Source organism: Saccopteryx leptura, chromosome 2 (genome assembly GCF_036850995.1).
Source record: "Saccopteryx leptura isolate mSacLep1 chromosome 2, mSacLep1_pri_phased_curated, whole genome shotgun sequence".
Lineage (NCBI taxonomy): Eukaryota > Metazoa > Chordata > Mammalia > Chiroptera > Emballonuridae > Saccopteryx > Saccopteryx leptura.
In genome coordinates, this window is record NC_089504.1 from 355,483,759 (window position 1) to 355,509,319 (window position 25,561).

A 25,561-nucleotide genomic window follows, 5' to 3' on the forward strand; every position below is an offset into this window, starting at 1 on the left:
CTGTCACCTTATTTAGCATCTACCTGTTCAAAGCACAGCAAGTATCTATGGAGCCCCTTCTACGTGCCAGGCACAGTGTGCACGGCCCGAAGGGGACACTGAAATGACAAGATCCCCAAGGACCCTACCGTTTCTCAGGAGATGACGAGACAGGCATGCAAACAACTATAAGGTACCCCCGGCAACAGAGCAGCCAGTCCATGGGAATGACGCACGCACTTGCACCCAGGTTTGCCCAGGGTCCCCAGTGTCATCAGCTGAGGGCTTCTTACACCGAACGAGGCAGTACAGGTGGGGACTAAGCACATGGGCTCCGGCGGCAGAAGGCTGGAGTTTGATACAACCACTGTGTGACTTTAGAGGAGTGACTGAACCTCTCTGTGCTTCCTTTCCTTATCTGTAAAAAAACAAAGAGAAAAACAGTACTATCTACCCACTCTAGTAGAGGGTGTGGATAACAGGAGGGTGTGCACATGTGGGAGTAGGGGACACACGGGCTATCTCTAAAACTACTGTTTAAAAAAAAGTCATAGGCCCTGGCCGGTTGGCTCAGCGGTAGAGTGTCGGCCTGGCGTGCGGGGGACCCGGGTTCGATTCCCGGCCAGGGCACACAGGAGAAGCACCCATTTGCTTCTCCACCCCCCCCCCCCTTCCTCTCTGTCTCTCTCTTCCCCTCCCGCAGCCAAGGCTCCATTGGAGCAAAGATGGCCCGGGTGCTGGGGATGGCTCCTTGGCCTCTGCCCCAGGCGCTAGAGTGGCTCTGGTCGCAGCAGAGCGACGCCCCAGAACCGCAGAGCGTCGCCCCTGGTGGGCGTGCCGGGTGGATCCCGGTCGGGCGCATGCGGGAGTCTGTCTGACTGTCTCTCCCCGTTTCCAGCTTCAGAAAAATACCCCCCCAAAAAAATTTTTTTTAAAGTCATAAGTAAATAAATAAAGCACCTATCTCGTAGGCCGGTCGGGTCATGAGGATTAAATGAATTCATATATGGAAAGCGCCCACTGAGCTCTGGACCTCGTACTCACTACGTGTTCAAGAAATGTCTGCTCTTCTCAGTGTTCCTATTGTCATTACCCAGTCGAGGGGAACTCCTCGGTTCCACTGTTGTTTAGGGTTTTGTTTAGTCGGTTTTGTTGTTTTTGTTTGGTTGGTTTTGTTGGTGGTGGGGGGCGCAGGGGTTGCCGTCAGATCCACGTGCCGTTTTCAGGCTGTACCATCTGAGCCCCCCCTTGAATTCTCCTGCAGGTCGCTGAATGGAGAGCTCTTACTGATTTCCATCTATACAAGTCGCGGCTTTCCTACCCTCCAACATTTTAACAGATTGCTATTGTCCGCCCTGTCTGTGCACGGGCCAGGGGGCACGATTTTCCGAGGGAGGGCACTGCACCCGGCCAGGGGCTGGGTTCTCCCCGCAGTCGTGGCCCAGCCAGCTGCCCGCCTGCGCGCAGGCTGCCTGCCGCTTTATGCCTCCCAGTGGGACGGTAACTCAGTTCAGGCCGCAAGGCTTTGTTTAAATGTGGCGCTTATGTGGTAATAGAGCGTATTGCAGGGGTTGTTTTTTCTGAGGATCAATGTTGAATTTAGTCTCCAAATAAACAACTCTATCCTCTTCCACCCTCTCAGAGTTGTGGGTGGGATTGGAAAGCGGTGGAGGAGACCAGAGGCTGGGAAAAAAGAAAGGGGGGAAAAATGAGACAGGGGAGGGGCCCAGGGAGCTAGGGAAGAGGGAGAGGAGAATAGTGACATCCACGGACAGGATGACTTCTCATATAACAAGGGCAACCATTTACTGAGAGTGTATGTACCAAACACTGTGCTGGGTGTGTGTTGCTGACATGATCTCATTCCGTTTTCCTAACAAATCCTGCATAGTATATTTGATTGTGCCCATTGTACAGACAAGGACACTGAGGCTCAGAAAGGTGAAATAGCCTGCTTCAAAATGCACAGTGAAGGTGGTTGTTGAGCTCCAATGAGAACCATGGAGCAGCCATTAAGGACTCTTCAGTAATAAGGTTGATGCGTGGAGAATTCAGTGACCATATATTCCCAACCGAGAATAAATACAGAGTTTAACACGTATTATAACACAGCCACAGGACATTCATTCTAGGGACATCTGTTCTGGGTTCTTTCTTCCTTAGAATATGCACAGTAAGCGGTTTCCTATGGGAGAATAAGGCTGCTGTGGGCAGTCACTGACCAGGAAGGGGATAATGAGGAATTTGGGGGCAGCATGACCACCTGGAGAGTGAGAGGAGGGAGAAGTGGGTGCTGGGGAGACGGAGGAGCCAATGGGTACACTCGAGAAGTGAGCCTAGAACTCATGGAATGCTGCAGAAAGAGATCGAAGGAAGCCTCGGGTCCTGCTGTATTCTGAGCTGAAGCAAGGGTGTGTCACAGGAGCTATAGAGCGTCAGAGCCACCACCCAGGTGTCCCCAAACAATGGTGTTGGACTCCAAGCACAGAGGTGTCTCCGGATATTCCAGCACTCCCGTAAGAAAAAAATTTTTTTTAAGGGTTTATGTTTTCTTTCCAGGAACCTAGCTCAAAACTACTTCTCTGCCAGAAATATTCTCCAGGAACTCTTGCCTCTGAAGGTCCTTCTTACCTAGTTATTTTCTGGTGTGAACATCTCCATCTTGAAGTAAACTGTGAACTGGGGGAAATGAAACCATCCCTCCAGTCTCTCTCCAGAAAGAGGTGAAGAATGATGGAGATGAAGAGACGTCAGTCAAAACTAGACAATATGGACATGATGCTTCCTCGTCTGAATTTTGTAAGGACTTAAAAACCAGTCCTTGTCACTTCGAGTGTTTGATATAGCTTTGGGCTTGTGGATGTATTATTTTTGTTCTTTCTCATTCCATGCAAGTAGTGAAATAAAGAATATGGATTCACAGAAACAAGAATGGCTGATGTTTGGTGCATGAGCCGCCAAGTGACCATCATGCAAGCCCAAAGAGTCAAAAGTCAACTCTTATTAAAACATCACCATCCACATTAATATGACAGACCAGAATAACTCTAAGGGAGCCATTATGGTCCATTATGAAAATAACATTCATTTGCAAAATGAGGAACATACCAAAATGCAAGTTGGTCCAGTCCTTTCAGCTAAATTACACATTAAGCAAGCAGACTTCCTCTTCCAACATTTTGAAATGGTTTAATATGCAGTCGGGCTGGCCAGGGCATGGATTTCCTAAGACTGCCCCAAAGGTAAAGCCCGCAAAACAAAAGACTGTTGCCAGGGAGACATTCAGCGCTGCTGGGTTGTTGATGAGGCAGGTAGCGGGACTGTGCTTTGGAACATCTTGTCGGAGGACAGGACTGACAGCACGAGCTAACTGGCTGCTCACCTCCAGTGGTTTGCTGGTTAGAACTTGGGGCTGCAGTGTAGTGGGCGTTTGTTGTTTCTGTCTTTCGAGCGTTCATTCATACTCTCTTCCAGTAACAGTTCCATGAATTTCCTTGGAGAGCCGTTCCTTTCCTATTCTTGGTCCGTGCAATAATAGCTAAGAGTGGTAACTAACATGCAGTAAACCCTTCCGGTGTGCCAGGGACTGCTCTAGGCATTTTGCATATATAAACCTATTTAATCTTTATATCAACTCTCTGGTGTCAAGTACTAGTATTATCTCCATTTCAGAGATGTGTCCACTAAAACAGAAACAAATACATGCTTTGCTCTTAAGTGGTAGAAGCAAAATTTACAAAACCAAGTAGTCTGTATCCAGCGCCAGGGTCCTATCCACTAGTAGCTGCAGCGGGGTTGACCTCCACCCCTATTTCAGGGACAGGACCATGAACTAGGTCTGGCCAATCCGAGCATTTTCTATATCCCCCTCCATCAGTGATTGGTCTAGAAAGGGGCATGTCTGCCAAGCAAGGCCAATCTGGTTCAATCAATGCAAACCCAAGGAGGAAGGCTTGAACAACCAGAAATAGTGCCTTGTTTGTTTCTGCAGAGCATAAACCTGAGATAGGGAAGCCTTGAATGTCTGGGAACCGCCTGGTAGGGAACACCTAAGAATAAAGCCAATGTAGATAAGATCAAGAGGAGAAAGAAGTCTGAATAATAACGCTTAAACCCCTGAAGTTATTATACCCCCTGGTCTTTTCTGTTTATGGGCCAATCAATAGTCTTTTTTACCTAAGACAGTTTGACTTGAGATTTTAAATATTTGCAATATAACTAGGCCTAACTAATACAGAAATTAAGCATTACTCTAAGAATAGTGATTTTCATTTATGTTGCGCTTTATTATTGGCAAAGCTTTTCCATATACATTACTTCAACATTACATTTATTTATTCATCCATTCAGTCAATAAATAAACATCGACTGTTCATTTAATTATAATCACTGAGATAAGTCAAGGATTTTCCCCTCCTCCTTCCCCCTTCTGCATATCGTTTGTTCTCATAATTTTGTGCCTCTCACTTTTGCTGCCCTTGCCTGTAATTACTGTTTTTGCTTAGGTATAGTTTAGTAAAATGTAAACTTCTCTCAATTAGAGCTTTATTTATCCTGGAATCCCTGATGTCCACCTAGGTCCCTGACATATCCTCATTCATTCCTTTAGCAATAGTTATTAAATACCTTTCGTGATCTTGTTACAATGCTGGGTACTGTCTCACTATTCAGCATCCTCTGTGTATACAACCAAAAGCAACTCTAGCACACTTACCCAGAAATGAAATTTCTGGAGGGAGATCAAGTAGCCGAAAAGATCACCAGCAAGTCTGGAGAACCAACTTGTAAAGTGGCTGGGTGGGCCCTGAGGAAAGCCGGTCAGCCGAAGCACGGTCGGCTACGGCTCAGAAGAGGTTAGGTTCTCCAGGCTGCCGCCACTGGACACTAGATGTTACTGCCAGGGCCACTAGAATGAATCCTACACCCTGCTGCTTCTCTGTATCACTAGCTCCAAAGACCCAGCAGGAGTGTCCCACCAGCAGGGCCCAGGGCATGTACTGTGCCCCGGCTGTCAGGGAGCAGACAGGGAGTAACTGACCTGCCAGCTTCCTTGCTGGGAGGCAAAATCCTGCCTCTCTGGAAACTCAAACCCTGGCAAGTCCCCCAAACATTTCTTGGTGACCATGAAGTGACAATTGTCCATTATCAGTGGTGAGTCAAAAAGACAAAGCAAAGACGGTCCATGTGGCCTCAGCCCTCAGAAAGCTTACAGACAACTAAGAAATGTAACCACCGTGAATAAATAACCCGGCAGGAAACACAGTCACGGCTGTGCTGGCTACGGGGAAGGATGAGCTGACATGCTCTGAGGTATACAATGCTACAAGTGTGCTTCCGTCGTCTGTTTCTGCATAACCAACGGCCTGAAAACGTGATGACCTAACACAAACATTCGTTTTTGTGGTTCTGTGGACTGACCTGGCTCAGCGAGGTGGTTCTGACCTGGGCTCAGTCATACAGATGGGGTCCGATGGCAGCTGGAGGAGGTGAAGTCACGGGAAGGACCAGCTGGGCTAGGCATCTGAGATGGCTCATTGACGTGGTGATCAGCTGGGCTCTCATCTGGGCCCTATGACAAGAGCACCTACCCATGGCCTCTCTCCGTGTGGCTCGAGCTTCTCAGAGCATGGTGGCTGGATTCTGAGACGGTGTAGCATCCAGACAGCAGGTACTCCGAGAGGCCCAGGGAGAAGGTGCAAAGCTCCTTACGGCCTCACCTCAGAGACTGCTCAGTTACCTTCTGCTGTATTCTATTAATCAAAAAAATGAGTCACAGGGACCAGAGTGGATTCAAAGAGGGAGCACTACAAGATGAAGGAATACTAGGAGGTGTGGTTCATTGGGGGCCATCTTTGCAGACTAGCTCCCACAAAGAGTATGTAACAGAAGGATCTGACCTAGTACAATGGATCAGAAAAACTTTCTACAGATGACGTGCCATTGACCTGAGATCTGAAAAACGAGTTCCAGACAGAGGGAACAGAATGTGCCAAGGCTCTGAGGCAGTAAGAAATGGTACTTTCAAAAACATCAAGACAGCACGTTTGGCTGAAGTGCTTTGACTAAGGCAGGCTGTGAGTCAAGATCAGACAGGAGAGATTAGGTAGGAACCAGTTCCAGAAAACCTTCTATAGGCTACCTTAAGTCTATTGCTCTTAGAGCAACGGGGAATATTTTAAACTGGCCCCTCGAAAATATCTGTAGATGAAATGAATAAGTGAATGACTTTAATTCAGTCATTCTACAAATAGCTATTGAACATCGATACTGGGCAGGATGGTAAGTGCTCTGAATAAAGTCCACTTGATAAAAAACAACAAGAGGTCAAGGGTGTTTGCTTCTTTAGAGCAAGTTGTCAGAGATGGCCTCTCTGAGATTTCAACATTTGAACTGAGTCAGCAAGGATGAGAAGGTACTCTTTGTGACAACTTCTGAAGGAAAAGCTTACTCCAGAGAGGAACACAGAAAATGCAAAAGCCCTGTGGTAGAAGCCAGCTGGGTGTGCCTTCGGAACAGAAGAAAAGGCCAGTGGGGCTGGGGGCCACTGTCCTTGTAGGGCAGAATGGAAAACCGGCTTTCTAAAAATGTCAGGGTCACCAACAATGCTTCCCTATCAGGACAGCCTATCACCAGGGCTGTGGCTTCGGTGACTCCGGAATGTCTCTTCCTGCTAGAATGTTTGGAATGCTCTTTCTCTCTGGCCTCACCCTGCCTGTCCTCGGCTATGAGACTCATCTTTCATCATGCGCTTCCAAAGCTCAACAACCCCCAAGGAAGCAATTTGGCAGAATGTTCAAAGAACCTTAAAGATGTTCATGCCCTTTGATTCCGTGATTCCCCATCGAGGGATCTAGCCAAAGGAAATAATCATAAATATGGAAAAAGATTATCACACGGAGAAGCTCATCCCAGCATGATTTACAATAATGAAAAATGCGAACAAATCAAATGTTCAACCATAGGGGAAACATTAAGTAAATTAGTGGACATCTCCTGGATGCGGGCATTGAAAGCAGCATCCCTGAAGAACAAAAATCACATCAGGAAATGCTTGTGTTTTAATGGTAAGATTAAGAAGCAGGATATAAAATAGTCTATCTGTGATTTCCGCAACTATTTTAAAAAATTACATGCAGGAAAAATACTGACAGGAATCCTTCAAGGGAGGCTTCTGGTGCTTTCTTTTCCTTCTTCTCCATGCTATTTCTACTTCTAGTAACAAGTATTATTACTTTTAGGTTGGAAATAGATTTTATCTCCTTAAAAAGAAAAAAAAAATGGCTCAACTGCTTTTAGGATCACAAACACCTTAGCCAGTAAGGCTTCTGTAATCTGGCCATAAATTATGCTTTCTACTTTAAATAAAACTATATAATATTTTCTGTTTCTCAAGATTTATTTTAACCAGAATTTGATATCCCAGGCAACACAAGTTTTGCCCTCTCCCCCAGACGATGATCCTTTTTATGGTAGTCCTTTGGGCATGCCATCCTCGTCCTACGCCAGGCTGGAAGGAGGGAGGAAGGAAGGAAGGAAGGAAGATGTATCCAGCCTCCACCTACTCTCAACTGGCTAAATCCTGCCCATATTTTAACCCCCACTTGGAGTCACTCATTCTCCAGAAAGCCTTTCCTGATCACGCTGGCGCTTAATGACCTTCCTTTTCTAACTGTCTTGAGCAGGGGTCGGGAAACTTTTTGACTGAGAGAGCCATGAACGCCACATATTTTAAAATGTAATTCTGTGAGAGCCATACAACGACCCCTGTACTTTACGCATTATCCAATAAAAATTTGGTGTTGTCCCAGAGGACAGCTGTGATTGGCTCCAGCCACCTGCAACCATGAACATGAGCGGTAGGAAATGAATGGATTGTAATACATGAGAATGTTTTTTATTTTTAACATTATTTTTTTATTAAAGATTTGTCTGAGAGCCAGATGAGGCCATCAAAAGAGCCACATCTGGCTTGCGAGCCATAGGTTCCCAACCCCTGGTCTATAGCTTTACTGTCCCGTCCATACAGCTTGCATGTGGGGCTAACCCTGGCCTTACAGTGGTCCCCAGTGACAAGGTCTGTGTCTTAGTGCCCCTATATGACAGCTACTGATAGAATTTGCTTGCCTTCCAGTAAGTACCATCTCATCTTGACCCCTAGCACAGAACTCCCTTGTTAATGCCACAAGAATAAATCGGTGTTCCATATATGAATAAACGAGTGGCTGGATTTGAACAAGTCTGAGGGACAAAACAGCGGTCCCCAGGGAATGTCACGCCACGTCTAGCCCAGGCCCCAGTCTCGGAGGGGGTGTCTTTCCTGTGACGGGGTCCCCAGTGCTCTGCTCTCCCCACCCACCCACCACCAACACTTACCATCCCCAGCTCACAAAGATCCAAAACCAGGCTGGCAAGGCCAGAGGGAACTCTGTGCATAAACTCCACAAACATCGGCCTACTCAAGAAAGGACCCTTTTGTTTTCCTCCCCATGGGCCCCATAAATTAGGAGCCGCCCGTCTTTGTTGTTTTTTTAAGTGAGTCTAAGGTTAGGGTAAAGAAATCTCAGCTCACCCTGCAGAAGTGCAGAAGTTCCCCCTGGTTCTGAGCACATCCATACCTTGGGGCACGCGCCATTGTTTTGTAAACTACAGACCCTCCTGCAAAAACACAGCAGCGCCCAGCCTGGTTCTGGGCTCCCCCACCCCACCCCGTGCACACCTCTGAGGGGGCCTACTGGCACCCCTGAGATCCCTGAAGGGCCAAGCTGAGCCTTACTGGTCGTTGTTTACTCAGCACCAAGAACAGTGCTCAGCACACAGTAGCCCGAGTTGCGCGCCTGCAGAGGGACTGGATGAACGCATGAATCACAAAGGCCTCTGACAGTTCAGAAAGAGCTCGCTTCCCACTATGCATTTTCAGAATAAATGATTAGTGTATTCCCTGGAGAGGTTTTCTAGGACGAATGTTACAAATTATTACAAGCTTGGTGGCTTCGATCTACAATAATGTATTCTTTCCCAGTTCTGAAGGCCCGAAGTCTAAAATTCTACAATCAACAGGGGGCAGGACCCCGTTTCCTCCAAAGGATCAGAAGCGCCTTTCTCCCGGCCTCTTCTCGCTTTCGCTGGCCCCCGGCATTCCGTGGTGTGCAGCCGGCTGGGCGGCTCTTACCTCCGCCTCGCTCTTCTCGGGGCCCTCTTCTCCTCTCGCTGCGTGTCTCCCCTCTCGTGTGTCTCTTCTAAGGACACCTGTCATTGGATTTAGAGCCCACTCGGATAATCCAGAATGATCTCATCTTGAGATCCTTAACTACATATGCAAAGACACTTTCTCCAGAGGAGATCACGTTCACAGGTTCTGGGGATTAGGATGTATATATATATATATCTTTTGGGACGTTGCCATTCTACCCAGTAAGTGCCTTTTTATGGTAGGGACATATCTTATTGCCATTTCACCCCAACATCCACAGCCCCTAGCCCCTCCAGTTCGCGCCTGTGAGCAGAACGTGGCTGGCAGTGGTTTCTAGAGAATGTTTCTTCCTCCACCAAAGACTGAGGATTGCAGACAAACTATCCCTCTAACATTCCTGCTAATAGAAAACACTACACCAGCCATTCGAAGAAAAGACAGATTATTGTACAAAGATCTCTTAGAATGCTAACTATACCAAAGGGCTTAATCATGTTTGTTGAATCAGGTCACATCAATTTAACCTTGATTATGCACCTGGATTTTGTCCACAGAATTTTCCTGAGTGACATGTCCCCTCTTCTGGACAAATGGCTTTAGATCAGTACGGGTGAGCTGTCATCTAGTGAATCGGAAGTTATTCTCAAAGCCAGCCCTACACACCCTGGCCGGGTAGCTCCGTTACTTAGAGTGTCATCCCAAAACACTAAGGTTGCGGTTTGATCCTCAGTCAGGGCACATACACGAAGTGACCAATGAATGCACAACTAAGTGAAACAACAATTGAATGCTTCTTTATCTCTCTCTTCCTTCCTCTCTCTCTCTCTCTCAAATCAATCAGTTAAACAATAAAGCCAGCCCTCCAGCATAGCACAGTGCTCATGTCCCTGTTTGTATATAATTTGGGCTGGTCCCGCAAGTTCAAGGGCAACACAAACATAATCAAAAGCAAACCTCATTTGAATCGTTGTTGACCCAGCTCCAGTGACGCGATTCTCAGCCCCTATTGGACTGTGGAGAGAGTGGCAGACAGCTAGACCAGTCCTTACAAATGGCACTATGGGGGTGGGGGGATTTCCAAAGAGCAACACTTGTATAGAACCCAAGGACACAGGTACCCGCAAAGCTTGTGCGTCACTTGCACACGTGTGAGCGACGGGCATTTCTGGCTTAGCATGGCACACCCTGCCAATGCAGCTACTTTGGCATCTTGAATCCCCGTGTCGGTAAAGGACAGAACAAACTCCAGTTAACCCTGGTTACTTCCTTGGGCTCTGCTCTTTGGGAAGGAGTCAGCCAGGGAGACAGCTGCCCCTTCAAAATTCCACTCCCCGGGAACAATGCACTTTATTTTTGGAAAGAGGATAAAACAAAGGAGAGGAGAGCCATACCGACAAATATACATTTGCTTTTCTATTTATGCAAAGCCCCAGCCCCCTCATCACCTCGGTTACCAGTTGTTTAGAGAAGCCACAGAATATATAGACTCGTAAACAGTCGCTGGCCTGCACCCCTGCGGAAAGTAAAGCAGGTCAGCTTCCAGAATGGCACATCTCCCTGCTGTAAAGAGCTATGTAAATAACAGAATCATTTCCATGACAGGCTGTTGGCCCACATGGTTGTAATTAATGCTCCGATACAACAAGTACTCTCTCTCTCTCTCAATCCCTTCTACGTAAAAGTCACTATAACAGTAGTCTCTAATTATAGGCTGTTTATCAGACAAGAGAAAGAGGGTAAAGAAAGGAAAGTTGTCCCCCCCCCATAATTTTGCCACATCTTTCTCTGTCTCTGTTTATTACTCCCTGCACCATGCCCAACATCATCTTAATCATGTTTACTAAAGCATTATCCCACAGAAAAAGCCCACTGGTAGAAAGAGAGAAGGAGACAAAGGGAAAAACAGAGGAAAGAGGAAGGAAGGAAGGAAGGAAGGAAGGAAGGAAGGAAGGAAGGAAAGAAGGGAGGGAGAGAGGGAAGGGAAGGGAAGGGAAAAAGGGAGGGAGGGAAGGAGGGAAGGGAAGGAAAGAAGGAAAGAAGGAAAGAAGAAAGGAAGGAGGGGGGAGGGAGGGAGGGAGGGAGGGAGGGAGGAAGGGAGGAAGGGAGGAAGGGAGGAAGGGAGGAAGGAAGGAAGGAAGGAAGGAAGGAAGGAAGGAAGGAAGGGAGGAAGGAAGGGAGGGAGGGAAGGGAAGGGAAAAAGGGAGGGAGGGAAGGAAGAAAGGGAAGGAAAGAAGGAAAGAAGAAAGGAAGGAGGGGGGAGGGAGGGAGGGAGGGAGGAAGGAAGGAAGGAAGGAAGGAAGGAAGGAAGGAAGGAAGGAAGGAAAAATAAAGGCAAAGAAACAGTTATAAACAGCTCCACAGGGGTAAGAACTATGTCCTGACTACCATGGCCCCCTCACAACGTAGCTTGCCCAGTAGCCCTGGCATATAGTAAGTCTTTAATTAAGGATTTAATGAATAATTGTAATAAATGCAAAAAAATCTAATAATTGAATGGAATGACAAGCTTAGTTCAAAACTGTCTATGTCACAGTTTCCTTCTTCCACTGTTCCAGTCAGGATCTATCTTGTCACTTATTTCTTAGCGAAAAGAATGACAATTGACATTTCATGAACACCTAATACGTGCCAAATATTTTAGATCCCACTGCAACGGAATTGGACTGTGAAAAATTCATTGGGATATGTGAAGGAATTCTCCACTATGAGGTCTTATTTGTAATGTGTAACACTAAAAGGCAGGATTTTTTCCCCAACGATGCTAGTCCCCTTTAATTTACTCCCTATGAAACTTCTAAAGGAGAGCTGCCCAAGAAGTTAGAATCACCCGTTTATCGCCTATTTACTGACTGTCTTTTCTTCAGAGTATAAGCAACAGGCAGGAAGGGGCCATGTCTGCTTTGTTGGCTATTATAAACCTGGCATCCAGAACTATGTGGTGGCACTCAATGTCTACTGAGTGAAGGCAGTGGTGATGAACTCCCCGGTGGGTAGACTTCTGCATCCCAGGACTGGGGCTCCAGGCAGGCTAGGGTGATGTGTGACACTGTGGGTTGATGAACCAAAAGCATGGTCCTGGGAAACAGCTGGAGTAAATGAATTCCGACTATGGGGAATTACCTTCTTCCACTCAGTTATAGTTCACATCCCTCCCCCGCAAAAGGTCCTGAATCAGATGGAATGGAACATGCATCCCAAATTCAAGCCCCTGTTAGCTGAAGCCCAGTGTCCTCTGGTTTTCCAAACACCGTACCTGGTGGCTCGGACCATCAAGAGCCTATGAAAGAGTCTTGATCCACCTTGAAGGACTGAGTCTCTAGAGGGGTCTTGAGCCGAAGCCAGTGAGCTTTCAGAAGTGGAGATAAAGTTGAAAGTTGTCCTTTGGGCATGGACTATTGAGACTGAGAGAAGCTTAAATATCCTTCTTATCTGTCACCCAAAAAAAAACTGGCCCCAAATCACCCACCTCATTAGTAGCAGAGCCAAGGCTTGAACTCAGGTCTTCTGACGACAGCCTCTGAACCAAAATTATTTTCACCACCCCAGAGGGAGCAGTGTAGTAGAGGGTCAACATGACATTAAGAAGGGAGCAGGCAGCACGTGCGCACCATCTTCGTGAACCAAATAATCACTGGGATTCTGAGCTAAGTGAAAGACAGAGGCACACACATGCTCTCTGAAAGACATGTTCCCAGGCCAACCAGAGCAGAAAAGGGAGTGTTTTGAATGCTGTCCAGGCTGGACCTAGTTGAGCTATGGGAGGATATGAAAGAAGGGATGCTGAAGAAGAAATAGTACAGACATGGAATCAGACACTTAGGTTTGAACCATGAGTCAGCTACTTGCTAATTCTGGCAAGTGTCTTAATGTCTCTGAGTCTCAGTTTTGCCATCTGTAATATGTGGACAGTACTTACCTCATAAGGTTATTGTCATCATTAAATTAAATGTGAATGTAGAACATATACTAGCATTCTTGGTCTATGGTATGGGCTCAACCAACCTTACATCCACCCCTCCTTCATCAGTCTGGGAAATAGGAAGAGTGGATCAGTTTATATAAAAAAGACTGAGTTATGACAGGTATATAACAACATTATTTCATTCATCATGACTTAGAGCGGTGCAGACCACTATAAGACTTTTTAAATGGTATATCTTCAGCAATGAAGTCATGGTCCTTTTCTAAGGGAAATTGAAATGACAATTGCCCCAGGAGAAAAGAAAGACTTAGGCAATACACGTGAAGTCATATGGAACCCAGCCCAATCTTCCCAAGTGATTGGACCACACTGGACTTCTGAACGAGGGCCCCCAGTTCAGTACTGATTACCACAGACTGTCATAAACCAGATTTTTTTTCTCTGTAGAATTCGAACTAAGAAATGCCAGGAGAAAGAAGTATTTAGCAGCAGAAGACAAATCATGAGACAGAAATAAACCAGAGGGAATGTGATGCATGAACAAGGTAAAGTTATGAGGGTAAGAAAAGAAGAAGTCAGGAAAATAGAAGAGACAGAGGTTGAGGAAATCGGTCTGCAGGAAGAGGAGAACAAGCCACGAAGAAGAGGTGAGTCATGGAGACGGTGGAACACCAGAGTCACGGTCCGTAGCCTGCTGAGTCCAACGTTCCTGGAACCTCCCAGGATTCCAGATGAACTTCAAATTCCACTTTCAGTCTCTGTGTGGCCTGAATTCTGCTGGAGTTCTCGACCTTCCCAAGGCCAACTAAATAGCTTTTCTGAGTTCCCCTACCCATGTAACCTTATGAAGAACCTATGAATAATTTGAATGAATCTCTGTTTTTACCCCCAGATAAATCTGATTAAGGCAGCCTGCTTGCCATACTTAACATAAGCCCTGGCTTTCCTGGGGTCAGTCTAATTTCATAAATTTTCTAGTTCTTAAGGGGGGATTCAGCCCTGGTTGGTGGCACAGTAGGTAGAGCATCATCTTAGAGCACCTGCTCGAACACAGGGTCACTAGCTTGATCCAGAAGGCACCAGTCTAAACCCCAGTTAGGGCTCCCCCAGTTAGGGCTCCACCCTGAGAGGGCTGGCTCAATCCTGAGGTCATGGCTCAACTCCCAGGTCACAGGTTCTAGCCGGGTCACACATATGAGAAGCCATCAATGACACAACTAAGTGGAACAATGAGTTAATGCTTCTCTCTCTCTCTCTCTCTCTCTCTTCCTCTCTCTCTCTCTCTGTATATATATCTTCCTTCTACTCTTTCTCTCCCTTTCCCCACCTCTCTCAAAAATAAATAAGGGGAGGATTCATTAAAACTATAAAGAAATGTGATTTAGCCTGACCTGCGGTGGCGCAGTGGATAAAGCATGAACCCGGAATGCTGAGGTTGCTGGTTCAAAATCCCTGACTTGCCGGGTCAATGCACATACGAGAGGCAACTACTATGAGTTGATGCTGCCCATTCCTCTCCCTCTCCCCATTTCTCTCCCTCTCTCTCTCTCTCTCTCTCTCTCTCTCTCCTCTCTTCAAAATCAATAAATAAAATCTAAAAGGAAAGAAAGATTAAATTTTCACAGTTTTTTATGAATTTTTCTATAAATAAATTCATAAATAATAATGGTCTGGTTTGGGGCTTAGAAAATATGGTTGTCTTAATGATGCGCGAGGCAATTGGCTAAGCTCTATGGGTGAAGAGGGTAGGGGGCACAGAGCTGAACTGAGTTCATTTCACAGAACCATACAGAAAGTCGTAAAGAAGAATGAAGCATGAAGCTCGTAGGAGTAGAGATAGGGTTGCCTTGCTCACGGCATATCCCCACTGGCTGGCACCTAGCCTGGAACCGAAAGAGCACTCCAAAAACATTATCTGGAAGAAGAAAAGAAGGAAGGAAGGGAGAACGAGAAGGAGGGAAGAAGGGCAGAAACCATGCAGCCGATCTCTCAGAGCTCCTGCCATAAGTGCATAATTGACTGATGGCTCCAGCTGCCAGGCTCTGGATGCAACACTGCGCGCGCACGGGGACCAGGCGTCCTCCGCGGCTCTCAGCCAAAGAGGCAGCATGACTGGGGTATGAAGGCAGACAGCTCCTGCAAAAGAGGAGACAGTTCCTTCTCCTTTGGTGTAGACTTTGGTCCAAGAACCGCCCGTTGACCTGGCAAATCTTTTTTAGAACTGCACTACAGTCTAAGACTACCGATTCCACCTTCCTTCCTCTCTTCTTCACAGATGTCAGACCTGCGTCACAGTCTAACGGCTCTTCCAACCTCCTCTGGCCCCTCTCCCCTCTCTTTTTTTTCTTCATGGTTATTTCTCCCCATAAATCTAAACCAGTGATTTTCAACTGGTGTGCCACAAAAATGTTTTAAACATGAAATACCTGACTATTTAGTCAGAGGCACTGACCTCTTTTCCCTTAGATTGTCAAACAAAAAAAATGACAGCAGCCAACACAATAACCGCCATCTGGTATGAATGAATGAATGAATGAATGAATGAATGAATGAATGAATGAATGAATGAATAAATGGATGGATGGATGAATGGATGTGTGGATGAATGAAAATTATACCTATTTTTTTTTTGTCAGATGGGCAAAAAATATCTATCTTTTTGGTGTGTCACGGAGTTCTAGCAACTGGTTTATGTGTGCCATGAGGTGAAAGAGGTTGAAAATCGTTGACCGAAACCTTCGTAGCATCTATGATATATCACAGAGGGCCTAAGAGGAAACGAGAGAGACGGAGCAGGATGGAGGCGTGGTTAGGATGGAGGCGTGGTTAGGATGGAGGCGTGGTTAGATTCGGAACTGGCCCACCCAACTTCCCGAGCTTGGAATACTGAGGCGGGTTTTGCAGTTCGGCCCCAGCAGTACAGCGAACGTTGGAAGGACCTGCTCGATGCGCTCACCCAGATCCATCCGCTGCCCTGCTCTGCGCCCATCTTCTGGGCTTTTTTTCAGTGGCTAGCTTCGGGTTGGGTTAGGCTGTGAGGAGGATCCAGTCGCAGGATGGAGGACAGAGAGAGAGAGAGAGCCGGCTATCTCTTCATTGCTCTTCCGTGACTCACCTGGCACCCTGATCTCAGATTCCCAACTTCCAGAACGGTTAGAAATAAAGCCTGTTGTTTATCAGCTACCCAGTCAGTGTGGAGTTTTGGTACAGCAGGCCAAAGGGGGCAAGACAATTACATAATGTTAATCAAACTCATCTTCACAAAATAGACAAATAGCTTAAAAGAATTCTCCTCCCCCCTCCCAAAAAAAGTGTCAATGAAGAACACCACGGGCGGAGCAGGTGCAGTAACCAGTGAGGAAGTGGGAAGTGGCAGGCCTGCTTCTCTTGCTTCTAGTGGGGACTCGTCATCAGCTGCATCATCATATACCATAAGAAAATCATCAAAAAAATCAAATTATTAAGATGACTATTTGCAAAATGGGTGGCTTAAATTCACCTTTATCTCCCATTACCCTGACCCCAAAGGCGTATTGGCTAATGTGTATTTAGCTACTACTGTTGGCAAGGCACTTAATATACTGTTCATTTGGTTTTTATTCTTTTAAATTTCCTGTTTCTGAATACACATTATAATTGCTTAATATACAGTGTGTCCGTAAAGTCATGGTGCACTTTTGACGGGTCACAGGAAAGCCACAAAAGACAATAGAAATGTGAAATCTGCACCAAATAAAAGGAAAACCCTCCCAGTTTCTGTAGGATGATGTGGCAGCATGTGCACATGCGCAGATGATGACATAACATCGTGTATACAGTGGAACAGCCCACGGCCATGCCAGTCGAGATGTGGATGGTACAGAGGAAAGTTCAGTGTGTTCTGTGGCTCGCTAAATTCAAATCCGTGACCAAAGTGCAACGTGAATATCAGTGCGTTTATAACGAAGCGCCACCACATAGGAATAACATTACTCGGTGGGATAAGCAGTTGAAGGAAACCGGCAGTTTGGTGGAGAAACCCGTTCTGGTAGGCCATCAGTCAGTGACGAGTCTGTAGAGGTTATACGGGATAGCTACCTAAGGAGCCCTAAAAAATCTGTGCGTGAGCCCACATCGAACTGCACTGAATAGGTATGAAACTGAGAGAGTTTTCCTTTTATTTGATGCAGATTTCACATTTATATTGTCTTTCGTTGCTTTCCTGTGACCGGTCAAAAGTGCACCATGACTTTATGGACAGACTGTAGTTGCACAGCAGCTATCTATATAATTTATAAATGCATAAATTTATTCACAAATAGTGTGAGCACCTCATCAAAATAATTGTACTGAGGAGGGGCATGACTTAAAATATTGGAAAAGCACAGTTAGAAAGAGCAGATAGCAAAGTCAGTGGCTGAAAGGTCAGGAGAGGCTATGGTTGAGGACTGAGGAGCAAGCCGGTGAATCGTGATGAGCCGAAAAGCTCATCCCCTGCTAAGAGTTTCTGAACTTCCTGTGAAAGTCTATAGCTCTTGATGAGTCAGCAGGTATGGCCCCCATTGCCTCTCAACCATGATTTCTGTGCTGGCCTCATTCCCAGTCCCTCCAGCCCCAACCCCAGAATAGGAGCTCCAGGCCAAGGACTAGCTACTACTTATCTGCCCCGCCCCCCACCCCACCCACCAGCACCCACTGCGCCTTAGGTGCTGACTCACCTGGGAAATCCGTCCTGATCTCCTTTCCCTCCTGGCTTAGCCTGCTTCCTTCCTAGGCACAGAGTACCAGTCTTCCACCCTAGCACCGATACTGATCTGCACCCTGCATTATAACACGCTGTATCACCACTGTTTCCAACTAGACTGTAAGTTCCTCGAGGGCAGAGATTTCACCTTATTCATTTTAATACTCTCAGCCCTGGCACCAGCCTGGCCTGTAGAGGGCATTCAGTGAATGTGTGTTAAATAAATAAATGGGGATGAATAAAGAACTGAAGACCATTGTCATGCGTGATTTTCATAAAATGATGATTTATAATTCCTTTCCTAGCTCCTCTCTACTCCCCCTCAGAAACAAATTTTTATTTGTCCAAGGCTGAGCCACAACCTTTGTTTTAGACAGGACTCTTTTAGTAACAGCTCAAACTAGTTTAGGATTAAAAAAGAAAGGACCAGGGGACTATATTGACCCATGCTTCCAGAAATCTATGAAGCTTCAAGCATACCTAGATCCAGGAACTCAAGCACGACCCCAGGACCCTCTCTCCCCACCATCACTTGGTACTCACATTTCCTGTGTATTGTCTCATTCGCTCCTATTCTACAAATGGCTATTTCCAAAGTCTAAAGAAGATGCCCACCAGCCAACCACAAGTTATATCCTGTAGCTCTCTGTCCTAAAGGCAAGCCACCTTCTCTTCCAAATCCAAGGTCCTAGTGAGAAAGAAAAAATGAAGTCCCAGAGAAGGATTCTGATGGGTCCACGTTGGGTCAAGCGTCCATTCCTGCGAGAGAAATGGAGCTCTGTGATTGGCAGATCAAGACTATGTCCTGCTCCTGCAGCCAGGGACACGAGAGACTGTGATTGGTTGAACTACCAAGTCACATGATTAGGAAGTAGAAGCAATGTCTTAAAGAGCGCGTGGGGGTTACTAGATAGGCAGAAAAAATGAACAGCTGTCTTCTGCAAAACTCCGAGGAGCATGACCTGCACAAGAATCCCTACTGCTCCCTGGAAAATTCAAGCCTAGTCTTTGGACAAAGGGGGAAAAATAAATTCTGGTAACAGATCATTTTCCCCTTCTGCCTGCCCAGAGCCCCCTTCAAAGGACATTTTGTTTTTCTCTTATTCACGTCCCTACCAAAATGACACTGGGTGGTCAAACTTTCAAGCCCCCCTCGGAGTCTGCAGCCAGACTCAGCCCAAGAAGCGTCTCACCACAGGGCTCCAGTAAGCTACAGGCTGGGCTGTGCCAGCTCCAATCAAACCCAGGCTGGAGGGCCATTCTGAAGGCCAGCACCACACTGCTCTAGGGGACCGTCTCCTGCCAAAGTGTTATCATCGGGCTTCGTGGCTGGAAGATTGGTCTCAGCCTGACTTTGACGGGCAGGGCCCCGGGCCTGGCTGGGGGCTGAAGATCAACAGCATTTTGTCAGCCTCGACAGGCACACCTTCCCGAAGCTCGAGCGTGTACTGAATGGAGTCGTCTGCCGAGCTCCTGGCCCCGGCAGGCCCTCTGTGTGTTTGGGTAAAGAAATATGCAGCTGGAACTGTGGTCATCGCTGCCTGAGCCGCCGGGCTGCAATCAACATCAACACCGCAAGGACACAATATTTTCTCCCGATTTACAACACGTTCATTTATTTTGGAATGTCTGTGCCAGCTGAGGCTACAGGGCGGTGACAGTGGAAAAGCTGTCCTATGGCCAAGCAAAAGAGAGAGTTGCAACTGAGCTCCTGTTCTGAAAAAGGGTGCTCGAAAGCAGCAGAAAGCCAGGCTCAGAGGATGCCCTCCACCAGACAGCGGCCGACAGGCCACGGGGCCAGGCAGGGAAACAACTAATTTGGAGGTTTGCTGCTGCTCCCACATGAGGGTCTGCAGAGGGGCTGCTGGCCACCAGGGTCCCTGAGAAACGACAGCCCAGTCTTGAACAACAGAGGGGCTAGAGGCACCAATCCTCCATGCAGTCAAATATCCACGTATAACTTTTGACTCCCCCAAAACTTAACTATTAATAGTCAATACTGTTGGCTGATAACATACAGTCAATTAGCACATATTTTGTACGCTACATGTATCAATATTATATACTGTAGTCTTATGGTAAATTGAGAAAAGAAAATGTTATTAGGAAAGTCACAAGGAGCTGAAATAATGTGTATTTACATTATTTATTGAAAAAAGTGTGTGTAAGTGAATAGAACAGTTTAAACCCTGTTGATTAAGGGTCAACTGTTTGAGTTTCCATGACACAGTATGATCTGCTTTACTTCCCAAAGTTCCCTGGGGAGTCAGAGATCCTGAAATTTTGAAAGTTAGCCCCTACTCTCCAAAAGCAGGCTTTACTGGAAAATACCACGGAGAACTTAAAATAATGGGGTTTGAAAAGCTTGAGTTTGAATTGTTCACACTCCTGCTCACTCATGAAGTGTCCCTGGGCAGATGTCTTATCTTTCTTAGCTTCAGTTTCCACAGCTGTTATCAAAGGGATGTGATAATGTCTAACCAGCAACACCATCATGGGAAATGGGGTATTTGATTGAAGTCTACAATACAATGCCCAACTCTTTGTGGACACTCAGCACGGGATAGTTCCCACCCCTCTGTCTTCCTGGTTTTTATTGGCTCGTTTAGGTGCTCCTCACTTGGCTTTATAGTGTACCTGTAAAACAGACCAGGATGTTCCCAGGAGAGAAGGGCTATTTGCTGGGCTCCTTAGGACTGAGAACATCTCCAAATTGGTGGATGGTCCTTGAAGGGAAGCAGTGGTGGAGAAGAGCGTGGATTCTACCAGGGTGTGCAAGGACTGGCCCCTCCCCAACCAAGAGGCCCTGGGAGAAACTCACTCCAGTTATTGTCACAAAGGTCCTCCACAGAGAGGCCAGTTGGCCCCAGACACAGGAAGTACCTACAGCTGTCATCTGGAATTTTCTGCTGCAGTGGAGAGCCTGCTTCTCCACAGAACTGACAGGCTCCTCAACTCAAGGCCTCAAGGCAAAGGGGGAAGGGCACCCCAACTACACCATCCTCACCCTACTGAGAGGAGGCTGATGCCCGCAAGGGGCAGGGACTCCTCGAGGTGTCATCGCTGGTAAGAAGCACAGCAGGGCTTTGGAACCAAGTCTTCCCCACTGCATGGCCGGTCATCTTCTTATAAAGCGCTGAGCTCTAGCAAGGGTGACCAAATGCAGTTGATTCTCATTATTCATGGTAGTTATGGTCTGTAAAGAAGCCTGAATTATCAAAGACAGAACCATCGTTCCTAGGGGAAACAGAGGGTTAGGTTCCTGTGAGCCTGTTTTCTGTCATCCAATCAACCCATAACCCAGTGTTAGGTGTGTTTCTGCTTAATACATCTTATTCAATATATGCACTTGACTCATTAACATTAAACTCCAACCCAACAGCATAATAACTCATACGTGGACAAAGCTTACCAACTACACATTTTTGTTTTTGTTTTTGTTTTTTCTATAAGGCACATCACAAATTTCTTGCACTTAAAAACACTACCACAGCCTGACCAGGCGGTGGCGCAGTGGATAGAGCCTTGGACGGGGACATGGAGGACCCAAGTTCAAGACCCCGAGGTCGCCAGCTTGAGCGTGGGCTCATCTGGTTTGAGCAAAAAGCTCACCAGCTTGGACCCAAGGTCGCTGGCTCGAGCAAGGGGTTGGTTACTCAATCTGCTGAAGGCCCACGGTCAAGGCACATATGAGAAAGCAATCAATGAACAACTAAGGTGTCGCAACGGCAACGAAAAACTGATGATTGATACTTCTCATCTCTCTCTGTTCCTGTCTGTCTGTCCCTAACTATCCCTCTCTCTGACTCTCTCTCTGTTCCTATAAAAAAAAAAAGCAAAAACAAAAAAAACACTACACAGCGCTTCGGCAATGTGTTTGGGGGCCATTTTAAACAGTGAAATGGCCAATGAAAGGCATAGATAGAAAAAAAAAAGTGGCACTAAATAGACCATAGAAAGAACACGATACAAGAGCTGGAACACAAGAGCAAAGTATCCTCTTCTGTGACCCAGCTGAAATGGGCACGTCAGGCGACTCCATCCTTTGCTACTCTGTGCGTGGCCACAAATGACCACAAAAGTGACACATGTCTATTGGGGTGCTCCAAATGCATTCTAGCAAAGTAAGCGAAATGCAGATACGGCATCCACATTCAGTGAGGACCCCGCTATATTCTATTATCCACACCAAGACACTGGTACGAGTGAAAAGAGTTGCTATTAACTATTACACCAGGACAGCTGGTACAAGCTGGAACTGTCCCAGGCAATCAGGGTGCATGATCACCCTCATTTCAGCCTTGGAGACCCCTCGGAGAATTTTTTTTTTTTTTTTTTGTATTTTTTGTATTTTTCTGAAGCTGGAAACGGGGAGAGACAGTCAGACAGACTCCCGCATGCACCCAACCGGGATCCACCCGGCATGCCCACCAGGGGACAACGCTCTGCCCACCAGGGGGCGATGCTCTGCCCCTCCGGGGTGTCGCTCTGTTGTGACCAGAGCCACTCCAGCGCCTGGGGCGGAGGCCAAGGAGCCACCCCCAGCTCCCGGGCCATCTTTGCTCCAATGGAGCCTCGGCTGTGGGAAGGGAAGGGAGAGACAGAGAGGAAGGAGAAGGGGAGGGGTGGAGAAGCAGATGGGCGCTTCTCCTGTGTGCCCTGGCCGGGAATCGAACCCGGGACCCCTGCACGCCAGGCTGACGCTCTACCACTGAGCCATCCGGCCAGGGCCCCCCTCGGAGAATTTGATGAAAGTCATGAGCACACACATTTTTTTGCGTGGGGAGGGAATCCCAAGGAATCCATAGACCTCAGGTGGCTTTAGGTTATGCATCTCAGCCTGAAAGAGGAATTAAAAAGAATAATATACAAACTACAGTAGGATAAACGTATGCTTAAAACTTGAGGCCAAAGTAAAGACGGGATGAACTTAGGTAGGGGGACCTCCCGCTGGGACTCTAGGCATTCATAGACAGTCACTACTGACATACGGTTCTGTCCAGACCGCTGTATCTTGGTCTTTGACACAAATTCATTCTAAATTTAAATTCACACACCAAGAACCTGGGCAGGGGAGGGAATGAAAGCAAGCCACAAAGAATCCTGAAAGTTTGACAAAGCCTACGCCATTATCCTCAGCCAAATACCCCATCCTCTGCACTCATGAAGAGGGTCAGGCATGGACAACGTTTGTAGCGGAAGAGGGACCAGCCAGAAATAGTTTGGACTCCCTTAGTAGAGAATGCAAAGAGAATGCACCCCCCCCCCATCACCAGGGACCAGAAACTAAGGACCACCAAAGGTTAACTAACACCCCTTCCACCCCTACCTCACCTCTAGGGAGGAAAAGAAGGGAACCTATGACCCCTCACAGGAGCCACCGATAGGGCTGAAAACTTACAATGTGATGGGGTTAAATCCCTGTGGGCTGATGGGGGCTGAGGGGGTGCCATCTTTAATTCCTCCCCAGGCCCCCCCTTACCGCCTCACTGGGGAGAGCACAGCTGCCCAGATGTGTGTTTCCCATTAACTCTGCTGGCTCAGGTCTAGGGTAAAGGAGACATTTTCATGCCAAATTAAAAATGACTTGGAAATGTGCATTGTGTTGGGAGAAGTGGCCGTTTGAAAGGGTGTAAAAATGAGGCAAGCTGATTTCATCGCCCTGCCCCTGGGAAGCAGCGGGCCACCCCTGCTCCTTCCCCTTTACAGACTGTGTTAGCATCTCCATTATTTACCCCCAGGGTGGGATAAAGGCGCGGTGCAAAGGCTAAGATCTTTAAACTGCCTTGAGTGCCCATTAAGCACATTAATAACATCCACCATCGTGAGTCTTACCAATATAATTTCCGACTTCAAGCCGGGTGTGAAAAAAAAAAAGAAAGGAAGTCCGCTGAGTTTATCAACCGAGGAAACCACCTCGAATGAGCAGAGATTACATGTGGCGATAGGGAAAGGAGTTTAAGGAGAAGACTCCACAGGCTATGCCTTGGCTTCTGTTTCCCCTCCCCCACACTCAGGTCGTAGGCGGGAGTGGGCGAAGCCAATCTGACAGCCAGCGTTTCATCAGCAAAGGATGCTGATATTGCCATCAGGGCTGGATTTCCACACTGCGAGAAGTCATAGATTTTAAAAGAAAGGGAGTGATTTAGAAAAATGGGTCTTGAGTGAGTTCTGTAGTTGCTTTCTTTCCTGTGTGTGTGTGTGGAGGGTGGGAGGCTGGGGATATTGGAACAAGGTTTTTAAGTCAAAAGAGACACCACTTCCTGAAGAACGGGGCTCCAGGCAGTTCCTGTGCCCACGCTCACTTCCTCGTCACAGCTTTCCACAGCAGGTGTAACTTTGTCCGTTTCGCAGATAAGAACGCTAAAGCCTTTGAGGCAGCGGATGGCTTCTCCCAGGTTCCACAGCTTGGCGTGGACAAGCTGGAATGGGCACTAAGATCTTGAGACCCTAACCTCTCCGCTACACTGTTTGATCTGATATGAGAAAGCATGTATATAGAAAAGAGGGTGGGATGTTGGAGACAGATCTGTTTTTTCACTGACTTGGAGCAGAAGAAATGTTAGAAAAGCCTGATCCACAAGCCCAGGGCAGGAGGCTGGAGGCTTCCGAGCTGCGTAGCGTCAGAGGAGGGCCTATGTCTTGCCTTCTCTGTCCCTTGCACAACCCAAAGCCACAGGACACAGCCTGCCAGTCTCCTCTCTGGCCGTCCTCATTAGCTGGGCTTGGGACCAATTTGTGGATGCTTTGGTGCCCTAAGGCAGTGTTTGAGTCATCTTCCCTGATGCTACAGAAAAAGAAAGGAGACAGCCGTCCCCCAGGAGACTGGAGACGCAGGGAGAGAGGAGCAATGATGGATGGAGGGAGAGGCCAGTGTTCGGAGGTCATTCCTAGTCTGGCTTTCTTTAACCTCACGCTTCTCCAGGGACCTGCTCCCCTATGAGATGATCTCTCATCCCAGACTTCGGAAAGATAGGCTCGCTTCTCTGTTAGCTGAAGGGCTCGCACCCTTCCTACTTGTCCCCTGGTCTTCCTACAGCTCCTAGGGAAGAATTCAGGTAGAACCCAGCAGAAACAAGGCCAGCGAGGAGGATGGGTCTTCTTGTACCCACCCAGGGAGGGTTTCATTTGCTGCAGAACTTGACAGATGTCTGTGGACCTCCAAAGCCGAACACGAACCAAGTCAGACAAGCAGAATGGAATTAGCCTGAGGATTCAGTATGGTCAGCTTCACCGCTTCGAGGGTGGGACTCTGGGGAAGTTACCGCCCCCCCCCCCAAGACAGTTTCATGATATCATGTAAGAATGGAATTCAAGTAAGAGGTTACAGGAGTTTGGAAGCAGGAACACACCAGAATGTTAGTTGTTAGTATTATTAATACTCAACAACAATAGCGATCTAAAATGCCTCTTTCTGTTGGGTCATAAACATTGGAATAGCACCCCACGGTACCGTTCCATCTAAACTTCATAAGGACTCTGAGATCATTCCTAGTATCTCTGTTCTGCAGATGGGGAAACTGAGGCCAGGCTCGGTTAAGCATTTTGTCCAATGTCATACAACAAGTACATAGCAAAGTTGAACTCTGAACACAATTGTGCCTGGTTACAACGATGGCACAGAATTATTTCTTATGCAAACAGTTTTTAAACTAGGGGGACAGGTGGGGCATGAGCTGTGCCACCCAGAAAGGGTCAGGACACAGAGGGTGGAGGGAACAAAACGGAAGCATTAATGGTGCCCCTC